The sequence below is a fragment of the Acinonyx jubatus genome, chromosome B2, assembly GCF_027475565.1.
Source record: "Acinonyx jubatus isolate Ajub_Pintada_27869175 chromosome B2, VMU_Ajub_asm_v1.0, whole genome shotgun sequence".
NCBI classification, from domain to species: Eukaryota; Metazoa; Chordata; class Mammalia; order Carnivora; family Felidae; genus Acinonyx; species Acinonyx jubatus.
Genome location: NC_069385.1, coordinates 146,412,736 through 146,427,518, shown reverse-complemented (window position 1 = coordinate 146,427,518; position 14,783 = coordinate 146,412,736). Strand labels below are relative to the sequence as shown.

The following is a 14,783-nucleotide window of genomic DNA, read 5'->3' as shown; positions in this document are numbered from 1 at the left end:
CTGAACAGTGTCCTGTAGGAGCCGGAGCCGACTGGCGAGAGGACGCTCGTCTCCGGCCACAGGTGGCGTCCACGTGGCCAGCACGCCCGCGCTGTGTCTGAATCGCTGGGCATCGCCGCGCAGCCATCGGTCCGGGACAGGCTGGCCTCGCTTCCGCCGACCACCTAGGAGAGACAGGTACCAGACGTCGTCTCTGTTGCCAAAGGGGCAAACGGCCCCACGGACTCCTTGCTCTGTGGAGCCCAGGGGCCTGGAGAACTGAGATCCCATCAGACACGACATCCACCTGAGCGCTTTTCCTTCGCGCTGGAGGCCTGTCGGGATCCTGGCGGTGAGGTTTGTTAGACACCCGCTTTAAACACTCCTGAATGAGACACTTTACCCAGGTTTGAAAACAAAAGACAGGGCAGTGTTCGTGCAAAGATGTACAACAAGAAATACATCGCCTGGATGGGCTTGGGAGAGTGTAAACACGAGGCAGAAGAAAATTATCCGTGGACTAATCAGCAGTGAGCTAATATGTAGATCTGTTTCTCCCACTATGGATTTATTATGGTTTCATGCATATATTGGCAGCTTCCTCATGCATGATTAGCTTAGCTTTGTGAACCATATCCAGCGGTTTTTACCGAGCCTGAGGAATGTTAATAAAAAGTTCTCCTAAGTATGGTTATGGCTTTCATCAAAGAAAGACATATTTAATCAGCTTAGAACTGAAATGTAAGTTCCCCAAGGAAAAGGATGTTTTGTCTCTTGTACCCACCGCTTTATTCCGAACTGTTCAACAACACCTGTCTGGTAATAGGGGTTCAATTGATGTTCCTTGAATGAGTGAATGGTTGATGGATGAATTAATGAATGATTAAGCAGGACCAAGTAAAAATCAAGAATGGAATTTCGGACCTCTAAGCCTAACTTTTCTCCCAGTGTATTCTAAAGAATGGGCCTTTCACACACATGCCAGATGAGATGCTTTTAAGGTTCCTCAGCACTTAGAATGCCTTCCTCACTTGGCTTGTGATTAGACCGTCCTTGGACCTGTTAGCTGTAACCAATTTTTTTTTTTTTGTCAGCTTCCTGCTCTTTCTTGCATTTGTGCCTGTCCTCAGCAACGACCTCGTGTCCTAATGTAGTGGCTGTTACCTGTACTTTGCCTGAAGAAGCCCCAAAATAAACCAAGTGCTGATTCCTTGTCCTGCTTTTTTATTTCATAACAAGGAGACCAAGCTATTATTTTACAGTCTTTCCCATCCAGGGGATGTCTGCTCCACTGGGCTGCAGGGGTCTGGGGTCTGGCAGACTTTTCCATTTCCTTATTTCTTTCTGGCTTCCATAAGGAGCCACCAAAAAAGCATTTTCAACAAAGCCTGAGCACCTGCGACTGGCAAATACTCTCAGAATACAGAACCAGGGGCACTGACTTGGGGGACAATTGTAGAAGCTATGGAGATATAGATGCTGCCAACTTTAGCTCACAAACGATAGCTACACCAGCATAAGCTTCCATCAGCAGGACGCGAGGATTGTTCTGTCCTCGTTCCTGCGGTAAAGAACACATGTGGTTTTCTGATTTTTCACACTTAACATATGTAGAGTCAGATCTCATTTTATTTTGCATTTGCATACGTTACTAGCAATATTAACTGTTTAATATCTTTGTTAATCTTTTCAGATTCTTCTTTATCTTGGCTTTGATGAGCACCCTGTTCCTTTTTTTTTTTTACCCATCATATGTTGAATTTTCTGTCTGATTTTGCTGATTTCCACAACTTCTTACTCCATAATATAGAGCAGGCTGTCAGTTTTATTTTTTAAAAATTTAAAAGTTTATTTATTTATTCTGAGAGAGAGAGTACAAGCAGGAGAGGGGCAGAGAGAAGGAAGGAGAGGCAGAATCCCAAGCAGGCTCCGCACCATCAGCACAGAGCCCAACGCAGGGCTTGAACTCAGGAACCCTGAGATCATGACCTGAGCCAAGATCCAGAGTCGGATGCTTAACCAACTGTGCCACTCAGGTGCCCCTAAGCTGTCATTTTTAAATGTCCCAGTTATCTTTTACTTTAGTCATACCTGTCCATTTACTGTCCCATTGTGGCCTTCACTTGAATATTTGATTTGGATGAAGTAAACCATACCAGCCGTTGGCGCTTTTACGGTTTTTTTTCCTTAAGTCCTCCCTGACCTCCAGGTCATAAAGACACTTTTCTTCATACATTTCCATTAATTTTTACCTCTCACATTTAGGTATTTACACTCTCTAGCTAAGTATATTTTATAAACTCTACAGACAATTCTACTCTGTGTTAAGAATCACAATAATCGCGGCAACAAAAGCAAAAATAAACAAGTGGGACTACATCAGATCAAAATCTTCTGCACAGCAAAGGAAACCATCAACCAGTCAATAAAAAAGCAACCTATGGAATGGGAGAAAATGTTTGCAAACCACGTATCTGATATGGGGTTAGTATCAAAAAAATTATAAAGGACTCATACAACTAATAGCAAAAAATAAACAAACACGCACACACACACCAAACAATCCCATTTTAAAATGGGCAGAGGATCTGAAGGGACATTTTTGCAGAGAAGACACCCAGACGGCCAACAGACACATGAGAACGTGCTCACTCATCATCAGGGAAATACAAATGAAAAACACAATGAGGTATCACCTCACACCTGTTAGGATGGTTAGTCTTAAAAAGATAAGAAATAACAGGTGTTGGTGAGGATGTGGAGGAAAGAGAACTCTCATCATGCACCGTTGGTGGGAATGTAAATTGGCGCAGCCCGCGTGGAAAACAGCACGGAGGGTCCTCAGAACTACCGTGAGGTCCAGCAATTCCCCTTCTGGGTATTCATCAGAAGAAAACAAAAACACTAACTTGAAAAGATAGATGCATCCCACGTTCACTGCGGTATTGTTTACAATAGGCAGGATGGGGACACAGCCTAAGTGTCCCTCGGTGTGTGAACGGATGAAGACAACGTGGGAAATATACACGAGGAATATCGTTCAGCTGGAAGGAAGAACGAAATCTTGCCCTGTGAGACAACACAAGTGGATCTGGAGGGCATTATGCTAAGTGAGATAAGTCAGAGAAAGACAAGTACTGCATGACCTCACTTATGTGCGAAATCTTAAAACGAACAGGCAAAAACAAAAACAAAAACTTGAGTTCATAGATACAGAGAACAGATTGGCAGTTGCTAGGAGGTGGAGGGTGGGGGGGGGTGGGCAAAATGGGTGAAGGGGGCAAAAAGTACACATTTCCAGTTATGAAAGAAATAAGTCATGGGGATATAAGATACACCACGGTGACTCCAGTTAACGATACTGTATTGCATGTTTGCAAGTTGCTAAGAAAGTAGATTTCAAAAGTTCTCATCACGAGAAAGAGAAATGTAACTGTATGGTGATGGACGTTACCTAGACTTATTGTGGTTATCGTTTTGCAATGTACAATATTTAATCATTAAATTTTACACCTGAAAATAAAGTCACATGTCAATTATGCATCGATTTAAAAAACTGGCAAGAAAAAGAATCACAATAATAGAAAAATATAAAAGCCCTTGCGTGTGCCAATGTGTGGGGACTCCTTTCTCCGACATGCCCTTTGTTGCACCCACCACTCACTCTTCCCAGTTCAGCTCTGACCCAGGCACGGGCTTGGCATTGACCCAGCCTGGACCTCCCTCAACAGGCAAAGGCAAGAAGCTCCTAGGCCATCTCTTGGCTCGCTAGCGCAGAGTATCTAAAAGGCCAGAGGCAGAGCTCTGAGCTGATGGACCAATGAAATGAGTGACACATTCCTTTCTCGTGGCTTTCCCAGCCAATACAGGACATGGTTTTGAACTTGGTGAGCTCTGTGCATTGCCAGCAAAAGCTGGACTCTTTCTGCCTCAGTGGTTTCAAGCCGGAGGAGGGCGGTGCTTAGACCTCTCATGCTTGTGTGGTACAGCCCAAGTCCCCATCTGGAACCTGCTTTAATGAGTTCTTCATCAGCCCACTCCCTGAAGTGTCTGACCGTGTCTTACTGACTTAGTATTACGTGCACCTGGCGCGGTGCCTAGCGCACAGTAGGTACTCAGGAAAGAGACTTCATCAGTGGAGAGTTGGAACTCTTGGTTAAAACACTTCCTTTAATAGAACCAATGTCACGTGTTAAACTCCAAACTCCATATGTATGCGGTAGGGTTTTCTAAACTTACTCCAAGGGTAGGTTGTCTCAATATTAACTATTCTCTGGTTCCAGACCTGAAACCCTCACCTGGACAGTTAGATTCAGTGGGCTCGGAATGGGGGCTGGGATTCAGCAGGCAAAACAGTGTTCTCTGATGAGTAATGAAAAGTACAGATACCACCTTTGTAGAGTTAGAGACATAGTTCACGCAGCTGCATTCTCCTCACCTCTCACTCCACTTCCTGTTCTCTTTGGTTTTCTTTCCAAATCCACTTTCTTGAGCGTAAGTGGTGACAAAGTGAGTTGAATCTGATGAGTATTCCTGTAGCATCCTGTGTTTTTTATGTCATAATATTTCTCATTTTGATGCAGGTCCGTGAGATCAGGCATATTTCAGTCTTTCCCTAACACCCGCCGTAATGTATGGTACCAATTAGTGATTACGTAATAGTTGTTGAAAAGAAACATTTTCATTAGTTTTCTTTTACCCCCAAGAAGCATCATAAGGAATTGTTTCCTCTCGGCATGTTAAAGCCTGGTCACAGATTTCCCAGGTATATTCATAACTTTCCAGGAATTAGCAATTCTAATTAATTCTAATTCAGTAATTTTGACATCAGAGTTTGCATGTGCCACCGGGATGGCCGAGTGGTTAAGGCGTTGGACTTAAGATCCAATGGGCGTGTGCCCGCGTGGGTTCGAACCCCACTCCCGGTATGCATACTTTATGCGAGATAAAAATTCCCTCCTGGGGAGTCAATCCAGTATTGCAGCTGGGTCTGAGTTTCTATTATCCAACTTGACAAACTCTAATCAGTGGATTCAGATAACCTACATGTAACGTCATCACTGACATGTTGGTGTTAAAATCCACTGTCTCGTTACCCTGTTTTCTAGGTGTTCCTTTCCTTTATCTTTCTTCCTGTCTTTGACACTTGGGAGCACTCTACGTGATTCAATTTTATCTTCATTGTGGCCTTACTGTTTGCCTTTGAAAACAACCTCGACTGGTTTCCCTGGGGTTTCCTGCACCCAGCTGCAATGAACCCAGATCCACTTTTCAAATGGCATCATGCTGCTTCTTGAGTGGCTCCGAGTTTGCAACAGCGGGCTCCTGGCTCCGCTCTCCTCTGTGGTGTGTTCTCCGTCCCACGCCTTGGCTCTCCCGTACATTCCACAGCTCATCAGCACGATTGCTTTAGGCAGCCGATCGCATTTAGAGTGATTCAAATTGGGAAAAAATATTCCTTTTATGTACCTTCTTCACGGGGTAGCCACCTCCTTGGATATTCACTCTTTCTTGTGTCTCTGGGCTCATACTCCTCCCTGCATTCTTCCTTCTCACGACGTCTCCTGTTGCGCAGGTCTGCCGGTCATACGCCCTTCAGATTTTGTGTGTCTGGGCAGACCTTAATGTCTTCTTCATGGTTGAAAAATATTTTTTTTTGCGTGATAGAGAATGCATGGTCAAGAGTTTCTGTTCTTTTGGGGTTTTGTTTGTTTTGTCTCTCATCACTTTCAAGTGTCATTCCCTTGTCCTCTGGCATACTTAATTTCTGGTGAGAAGTCTGCTGTAATTTTTATCTTTTTCAGCTATATGTAATATGTATTTCGTTCTTTGACCGCCTTCAGCACTCTCTTTTATTTGTTTTCAGCAGTATGACTATGAGGTAGAGTCCCCCCCACCCCAACCAATATAAAATGCTTAGAGTTCTCTGATCTTGGAGCCGGGGTTGGATGAATTTCATTATCTTGGGAAAGTACTCAGTCTTTATCTCTTCAAATATTTTTTTCTATTTTTTCTCTCTTTCTTTGCCTTCTGGGATTTCAACAATAAACATATGAGACTATTTGGCATTAATCAATAACTCTTTAATGATCTTTTTTTCCCAGTCTTTTTTTCTTGGTGTTTCAGGCTGGGCAGACTCTACTGACCTTCCTTCAACTGCCCCTCAGACCAGAGTCTCCTGGGGAGACATTAAAGGCATTCTTTATCTCTGTTACTGTGTGTAGGTTTTTACAAATTTTTTTAGCATATCTATTTGACTTTTAGTTTCCAACAATCTACTGAAATTTCTCATCTGCTAACGTACGTGGTCCATTTTTCCACTGGAGCCTTTAACCTAATAACCATGGGTACCTGAAATTCCCTTTCTGACAGTTTCATCATGTGAGACACATCTGAATCTCATTTTGCTGCTTTGTCTCTTGACAGTGAATGGTTTCTTCCCGCTTTTATGAGCGTCTCAAAATTTTTCACTAGCTGCTGGACACAGTGTGAGGGCTGTAGCCAGTGAGGTTGGTAGTATCTAAGCCGGAGACCGATATGTCCCTTCTACTAGGCTATTAATGTGTGAGGTTGAAATTGAAGCAGGAGTTGAGATATGTTTGTATTTTATCGTTGCTATATTTTCCATCAGAGCACAACCGGCTTCAGATTCTTTTGGCTCTTCTTTGGGTTTGGGGTGAGGCTTAATTTCTTGCTTTTTCAATGTTTTTGCTCTACCCTCAGCTGTATGCCTTCTCTGTACAAGTTTCAGAGAGGGCTTCTCTCCTTGGGTTTCTTGCCTTCCCCCAGCGCTACACTTCTGTTTCTTGATAACTAGCGCTCGCTGGTCTAGGGGGTCGTGTGGGAGGCTTGAGCCCCAGTCTTCTTGTGCTCTGTGATCCTGGGGCTCTGGGGTGTGACTTTCTCAGTCAGCCTGCTCGCCCCCCACCCCCCACCCCCCACCCCCCGCAGCTGACATTCTCTAGTATTCTGGGCCCAGTAATAAAAGCCCGGACTACTGACCGAGGCTTTCTCTGCGCTCTTGCCCTGCCCCCGAGAGTGCTCGGTGAAGTGTGGGTAACCTCCCTCTGCCCATCCAATACACTGGTCCCAGCGGTCCCAGCCCCCTGCTGGCCAACACTTGGGTTTCAGCAATTCACTACGAAATGATGAATTTTAGCTGGACTTTTCTGACCCTCTTGCCTGGAGGCCCCGTCTTCATCCCACTGCTTTTGGGTGAGACAGTGCTCATGTCCCATCTCTGCTGGAGGCAACTGTTTTCCTTAGATTGCATACTATCTGGTCGCTCTGAGACCTCAGCTCTTCGTGGATTCACAGAAACTTATAATGTTTTTTTACATGATCTAGATTTTTGGTTGTTAGATTAGGAGCAACACTCTTTCCAGCTCTATTCATGTTAAGTGAGAGCTCGAGTCCTCTAGGATTTTAATCTGAACATAAATGACGCCATACTATTCATTGCCTGTGATATTATCGTACTGATCTTTTGCGAATCCGGCATGACAAGAAATCACAGTAAGTCAGAGATAGATCTACTTATAATGATGGCGTGGTAAAAATGAGCATTTGATGTCTCTCTATCCAAAAATCCACTAAAAAAAGAAAGAAAGGGGGGTGTTTTTTACAGCAGAAACACATAAGGGCAATCATAGGAAAGTAAAGGGTGGCACCCAAGTTTTGAAAACCAAATGGCAGAAGGACTGGCGAGATACTCGAGGAGAGGTTTGTTTTAGGCCAGAATTGGGAAAAGCTGCATAAAAATACAACTTCTCTTGTGAAAACTGACCTCCTAAACTTAAAAAATTGGCAGCTGCAGGGATTTACATGTAGACAGTGAAAGTAAGAGTGAGAATAGAATTTGGCCGAATGTCACTTGCAAGGAATTTAGAACTGCAGACCCTCTCCCTCAATTTCAAGATATGGGCGGGGGCGGGGTACTACCCCTCCAGACTGTGGCAGGACATCTGGAGGATAATTTCATTGAGAAAAACAGAGGCTCACTTGCCTGGAAGACGCCAACAAATTGGAAAGGTGTATTCCATGGTACAAACCAATGGAATTCTATCTTATCTTGGCTCCGATTCATAGTCGGGACTATCCTATCCTGCAGCACACTAGAAGGTTTGTTTCTGAAAATCTGCCCAGCCCGCTTACGGACGCTGACGGGGAAGAGTTTCCCAACCAACTGGCCCAGCCATATCAACGGAAAATGAACTTCCCCTTTAAGAGCTCCACCAAATGCTCTGAGCTTCTGGTCAGGCAGGAATTGGAGAGAACGGGCCTAGATACTGCCTACTAAGTAAGGGTGAAGGTCTCAGGTTACACCTGGCCTTCTCCAACACCACCTTCCTTGCTGGTCAAAGGTGGGGGTCTGAGCTGTCCACTGGGGCCTTTCAGATGGTGAACGGGAGGGTGGGGGTATTGGGACAGTGTTTCCTGCGGTGTGTTGCTGGAGTAGAGTTTTCCTGTCTGAAAGTTGTCTGTCTTGCTCGGCTGCTCTCTTCCTGATCATTTGGCTAGAGAGAGATGGCTTTCCTGTAATTTCCTGGGTGATAGGAGTGTCTTTGGTCCTACTGAGGTGCCTCCGGCTGGGCTCCTGGTGGCTCCCGGATGAGGGTCACCAGAAAGACCAAGCCATGATTAGAAGCTGGGAATGCTCAGCCCTGCCCCCAATTCTCTTAAGAAGGGAAAAGGACTGAAAATGGGGTGTGTGATCAATCACATCCACATGATGAAGCCTCCATAAAAACCACCGAAGTGTAAGATTCAGAGAGCTCTAGGTTGGTGAACTCAACTCACTCAACTCACTTGAGTTTGTACCTCAATGTACTGGGAGGGTGACCTCCCCCTAGCTCCCCAGGGACAGGCACTCCCGTGCTTGAGATCCTCTCAGACCACAAGGTGCCTGCCCAACCGTATCCTTTATCAGACCCTTTAATAACCTGCTAGATGTGTGTGTTTCCCCGAGCTCTGTGAACTGTGCTAGCAAATAACGGGGAGGCGCTCATGGGACCCTCCAATTTGTTGCCAAGTTGGACAGAGTTGTGGGTAACCTGGGGCCCACAACTCGCCTTTGACATCTAAAGTGAGCGCAGTCTCGTGAGACGGAACCCTTAACCTGTGGGATCCGACACCAGCTTCAGATAGAGAGTGTCAGAATTGAGTTACACCCAAGACATCCAGCTGGTGTTGAATTGCTGGGTGGGAGGAAAAACCCCACACATTTGGTGACCACAAGTGTAAAGTGTTCTGTGTAAGTTGTAAAGGAGACACACAGGAGGAAAAAAACCACAAAAACAGTTTTTTTCCCCAACACACTTCTCAACCCAAATTCCTCCTTTCATTTTTTTTTAATTTAAATTTTATTTAGTTAACATGCAGTGCCATATTGGTTTTCGGAATAGAAGTCAGTGATTCATCACTTACATACAATGCCCAGTGCTCATCACAACAGGTGCCCTCCTGATACCCAACACCCATCCAGCCCATTCCCCCCCCCAACTACCTCCATCAACCCTCAGTTCTGTACCTTTAAGAGTCTCTTTATGGTTTGTTTCCCTCTCTTCTCTCCCCCCCCCCCGCCGCCCACCACTTCCCATCTATTCATCTATTTTGTTTCTTAAATTCCACATATGAGTGAAATCATACGGTATTTGTCTTTCTCTGATTGACTCATTTTGCTTAGCATAATACACTCTAGCTCCATACATGTCATTGCAAATGGCAAGATTTCATTCTTTTTGACGCTGAGTAATATTCCATTCATCGGCCAACGGACATTTGGGCTCTTTCCATACTTTGGCTATTGTTGATAGTGCTGCTATAAACATGGGGGTGCATGTGCCCCTTCGAATCTGTATTTTTGTATTCTTTGGGTAAATACCTATTAATGCAATTGCTGAATTGTAGGGCAATTGTATTTTTAGTTTCTTGAGGAAACTCTATACTGTTTTCCAGAGTGGCTGCACTAGTTTGCATTCCCACCAACAGTGCAAGAGGGTTCCCCTTTCTCCGCATCCTCACCAACGTCTGTTGTTTCCTGTATTGTTATTTTAGCCATTCTGACAGGTGTGAAGTGGTATCTCATCGTGGTTTTGCTTTGTGTTTCCCTGATGATGAGTGATGTTGAGCATCTTTTCATACGTCTATTAGCCGTTGGATGTCCTCTTTGGAAAAGTGTCTATTCATGTCTTCTGCCCATTTCTTCACTGGATTATTTGGCTTTTGGGTGCTGAGTTTGATAAGTTCTTTATAGATTTTGGATATTAACCCTCTACCCAATATGTTGTTTGGAAATATCTTCTCCCATTCCATAGGCTGCCTTTTAGTTTTGCTGATTGTTTCTTTCACTGTGCATAAACTTTTTATCTTGATGAAGTAGCAATAGTTTATGTTTGGCAAATTTGTCTTTTTGGACAGCTTTTTGAAAAGGGATCTGGGCCTTAAAATTTTTCTCCTTGTAGAGGCACTGAAGTTTTGACAGTAGAGGGCGCTGGAGAGGCACTGCAGGAGGAAGAGTTTTGCTTCGGTTCCCGAAGTTCCTACAGCCCTCAGCCTGTTCCAGCTCTATTGTACTGACTTCCAAAAAAGTGAAGGAAGGAAATTGGATATTCACTGATCCATTTACAAATAATTATTGGACATCACATATGGTGACTGCTCCAGGATACAAAAAGAATTAAGAGTAGCTGTGGGGATCATACAAAATCAAAAAGGGTTTCCAGTAACTGCTGGAGCTCTTATTACCAGCTCTCAAATGTAAAGTCATGGATCAAGGACAAAGTATCCAGTTATTGCAAACCAGATCACTGATAACCTCATTGCATCGGGGAGAAGCATCGTCGTCCGATGAGAATTCTGAATTTTTTGGTGTCCAGGCGATAGTTTATGGTGGTTCAGTCATGTGCTACGAAGAGTGACTTTTCATGGAACTTTTCCCACATGCCACCCAGTCTTCCTGGCTCTTCCTTGAAAGCTTCTGTTCCCGGCACCCACGGGAGCTGCGTCTACGCCGCAAACGTCAGGCCCTGTCTTCCTCATTATACAGCAACCGAATAACTCAGGTTTCCTCGCGTATAAGTCCTCCAAATGGTCTTCAACAAAACCAGGACCAACATTTTCCAGATGGCGAAGCCTGTAGACACAACCTCACCAAATTGCCACCCGCAATCTGTGTACTAAGCAGGCTCTTTAACCAGCCCTCTTGCAAAGAAAAAGAAAAGCAGGTAAAGAAATACAGTACGAAAAGGTTTCGCTTTCACACACTAGGAATTGCTTTTGGAGAAGAGCACGTTCATTTTTTGGCGTAAAAACCAATTTCTCTGGAATGTGACCCCCCCACAACCCCGGCAAAGTGATGGCACTTTACTGATACTACCACATCCGTAACGACAAGAAGGTGTGGGAGTTAACAAATACCATATAATAAGTAAACTTAATTTTCCAAGTAGCCGTATTTAAAAAGCATAAATAAACAAGTGTGATTGATTGTAACGCTTTTATCCCAAACATTATTCCATTAATAAGGAATTGCACATTCTTTCTTTTTTGAATTAAGTTTTAGAAACATGTGCTAATGGCTAGTGTTTTGGACGGTGCAGCTCTAGAGCATTCCGAGGGAAAACAAAAAACTTTTCTCTTCTCAGAAAAATAATCTCAGCTGATGCTTTTATGGGGAAGAGGAGTTCCCAACCTGCAGACTAGAGAAAAGAAAAGAAAAAGCCTGTTTCCTCCTTTACGCCCCATAGTGTGATTATTCTACGAAAGGTCTTTTTGTTTGTTTGAGGGGGAGGTGGAAATAGACTTCTTTCTAAAACAGGCCACCACCACCAACATGAAATAAAGTATTTGGTGATAGGTACACGTTTAGAACAAAATCTTGAGGAAAACGAAAACTGAGGAGAGAAACGATCGGTTCCCTTAAAATTAATTAGCTTGGTTAAAGCACAGCGGAATAAAGCTGAAGTGGGGATTTGCATCTCCGTGGAGAAGCTCGATTTTTCTTTTTTCCAACCTCTGGTGGATGGATGTCCCCCGTCGGTGTCGGCTGCACAGAGCGGGTAGAGCAGGTGCCACCGCAGGTGTGGTCTGCGGGACGGTCGCGCGCGCACCTCTCACTGACGGGTCCCGGGCTGCACCGCAGGAACCGGCGTGGAATCCGGGGAGCGAGACGCAGAAAGCCGGGTTTTCCCCCTTCCGTGGCTTTCCTGCGCGCTAAACTTTGAGGAGCACCGACTCTAGAGGCTCCCAACCCCTTAGACCATCCGTCCCTCCCTCCCGCCTTGTAATGCGCTTCCAGCCCGACGGCCCGTGTACCTATCGAAGGAGGTCTGGACGCGTGGCAGGTTCATTCTCCGCGCCAGCACCCGTGACGGCGCACACCGTGCCACCGCGTTTTTGTGACATAAATCCGTGCATATCCGCAAGCCGAGGTGCCCGTTGCTTGTTTGCGCCTTCCCCGCCCGGGCTTCGGCCTCTCCCCCTGCCCCGGCTGCGGGGTCGAGCGCGGGAGCGCGTGTTCAGGGAGGCGCACCTGTTCGGGGAGACCCCGGCCAGGGCCGCCGCCCCCTCGTCTCCCGACCCCCTCCCCTCTCTCTCGTCAGGCCCCCTTCTCGTCCGTCCCGGACCCTTTGCGACTGCAAACAGTTCCTCAGTCTCAGCCTGCCGCGGCCAGGCGGCCGCGCCGTGGGTGACCTCGCGGGGCGCGGCGGGGACAAGGAGGCTCAGTCGCTTTCGTGCGTGTTCGGGGCGGGGGGACCTTTGCGGAGAACGCAGAACTGAGGGTGCACGGGAGGCTCTGGTTTCGTTCGTCCGCGGCCGCGTCTTTCTCGGTTCCACATGTCTCCGGTTGACGTCCCTTCTCTTTCCTCCGGGCCGGGGACCGAGGGACAGAAAGTGTGCAGGAGAGAGAGAGCCCGAAGAGGCAGAGCCCTTGCCCAAGTGGGGGACAGCCTAGTGAAGAAAATACTGGCCAATTTTTATTTTTTGACACTTCTTTGGTTTTTAAAAATTAAGGTATAATTCACATACCATAAAATTCACATGAAAGTGCACAGTTCAGTGGTTCTTAGTATATGCAGACTTGTGCAACCATCGCCATGATCTAATTGCAAAACATACTCATCACTCCCAAACACATTCTGTCCCTTTCCACCCGGTGCCCCAGCTCCTGGCAGCTACTAGCTCTTTGACTGTGCCTGTTCTTGACATTAAACAGAAATGGAATCATACAGTAGGGCCTTTTGTGTCTGGCTTTTTTTTTTTTTTTCCACTTAGCATGATGTCCTCAAGGTTCATCCAGGGTGTAGCATGTATCAGAACCTCATTCCTTTTTATGGTCGAATGATAGTCCTTATTTGATCTTCGAGCTGTCTTTCCAAAGATCCTTCAGTCAGCTCTCTCAGTATCAGCAAAAGGAAGCAGGTGAAAAGGGAAGTTGAGAGGACAGACAATTCCAGCATCCACTCAGACTTGTTGGAGAGCCCCGGCTGGGTGGCGTGGCAGCACCACGTGAGCTCAAGAGCCAGACCAGATCAAGTGCCTTCCAAAGGACTAAAAATCTGTTTCTCTTACCCACTTGAAGAACTTACACAGAAAGACATTCTTACCAAAAGAAGGGAGGAAAGAAGAGAGGAGGTACGAGCCAGCCAGGAGTCGAACCTAGAATCTTCTGATCCGTAGTCAGACGCGTTATCCATTGCGCCACTGGCCCCCTCGGCTGCTGTGTGTCGATTATCCATCATTCATTGGAATCGTCGAGCACGCAGTTGCTTCGTGATGCGGGCAGAAGTGAGTTGAAGAAAGACCTGTGGACTCCGGCAAAGCTGACTGATGGGGTCTTTGTGGTTAGCTTGTATAAGTTACATCCCCTGAAAATAGTCGCGTGTATGAAAGGGTTTTCCGCCTCGAAGCATCACGTGTGTGACAGGATGACTGGTGTTTGCATTTTTCCATCTATGTGCTTGCCTGTTTCTACTTGTGAATGTTCCGTCAGTTTACGCAGCTGGTTCATGGCTCCGTCAGCCATCTCGTTTTGTTTACGTGCTTAACACTGATGCTATGTGTGGCTCAGTCATAGCGAGCCATATGATGTAAAATTTTGATATCGTGAAAAAGAAAGTGGAATAAAATACCTTATTTGAGTGATGAATCATATGTTTCCACCTCACTCTCTGAAGACCTGTAACTCAAGACGGAGAGATACTTGCAGACTCTATGCTGAGAACAGACGTTCAGAAACACCCACCCTCCCCAATTAGGCCAAAGGCCGGCAAGCATTCAACAAAGGTAAGTGTTTTCAGAACCAGATTCACATGGAAGCTTTGACGTTTGGGTTTACAGCTATAAAGTGAAAGGATACCATTACATAAAACAGCTAGGTATATTGAAGGGCTCGATACAGGCGAAATAGACATGTGGAAATACCAAAGTATTTCTAAGTGAGGGGGGTGCTCTCCCCTGAGAGCCAGAAGCATGGGCGCCGGGGTCTCAGGGTGCCTTCATGCAGACTCCTGGCCCACTGGGTTCATTGCCTTGGCCCAGGTGTGACTTTCTCTTTGCTTCGATTTCCTCGTTTCTATACGATGTTTTAGAGAGCAGTTGACACACACTCATGGATATTTCTTTTTTTTAATTTTTTATTATTCTTAAATTTTTTAAAAATTCACATCCAAATTAGTTAGCACATAGTGCAACAATGATTTCAGGAGTAGATGCCTTAGTGCCCCTTCCCCATTTAGCCCATCCCCCCTCCCACAACCCCTCCCGGAACCCTCAGTTTGCTCTCCATATTTATGAGTCTCTTC

At 45.6% G+C, this 14,783-nt stretch overlaps 1 long non-coding RNA gene and 2 other non-coding genes across 7 annotated transcripts in view; 2 read left to right on the top strand and 1 right to left on the bottom strand.

Moving 5' to 3' along the window:
- The window catches only part of LOC113593856 (uncharacterized), a 52,285-nt gene that overhangs the window by 12,233 nt on the left and 25,269 nt on the right, over window positions 1-14,783 (top strand). The gene's annotated exons all lie outside the window — the stretch shown is intronic.
- TRNAL-UAA (transfer RNA leucine (anticodon UAA)) lies at window positions 4,825-4,907 on the top strand. The gene has a single exon. It is a non-coding gene; the product is annotated as a tRNA-Leu (tRNA).
- TRNAR-ACG (transfer RNA arginine (anticodon ACG)) lies at window positions 13,618-13,690 on the bottom strand. Its single transcript has one exon. It is a non-coding gene; the product is annotated as a tRNA-Arg (tRNA).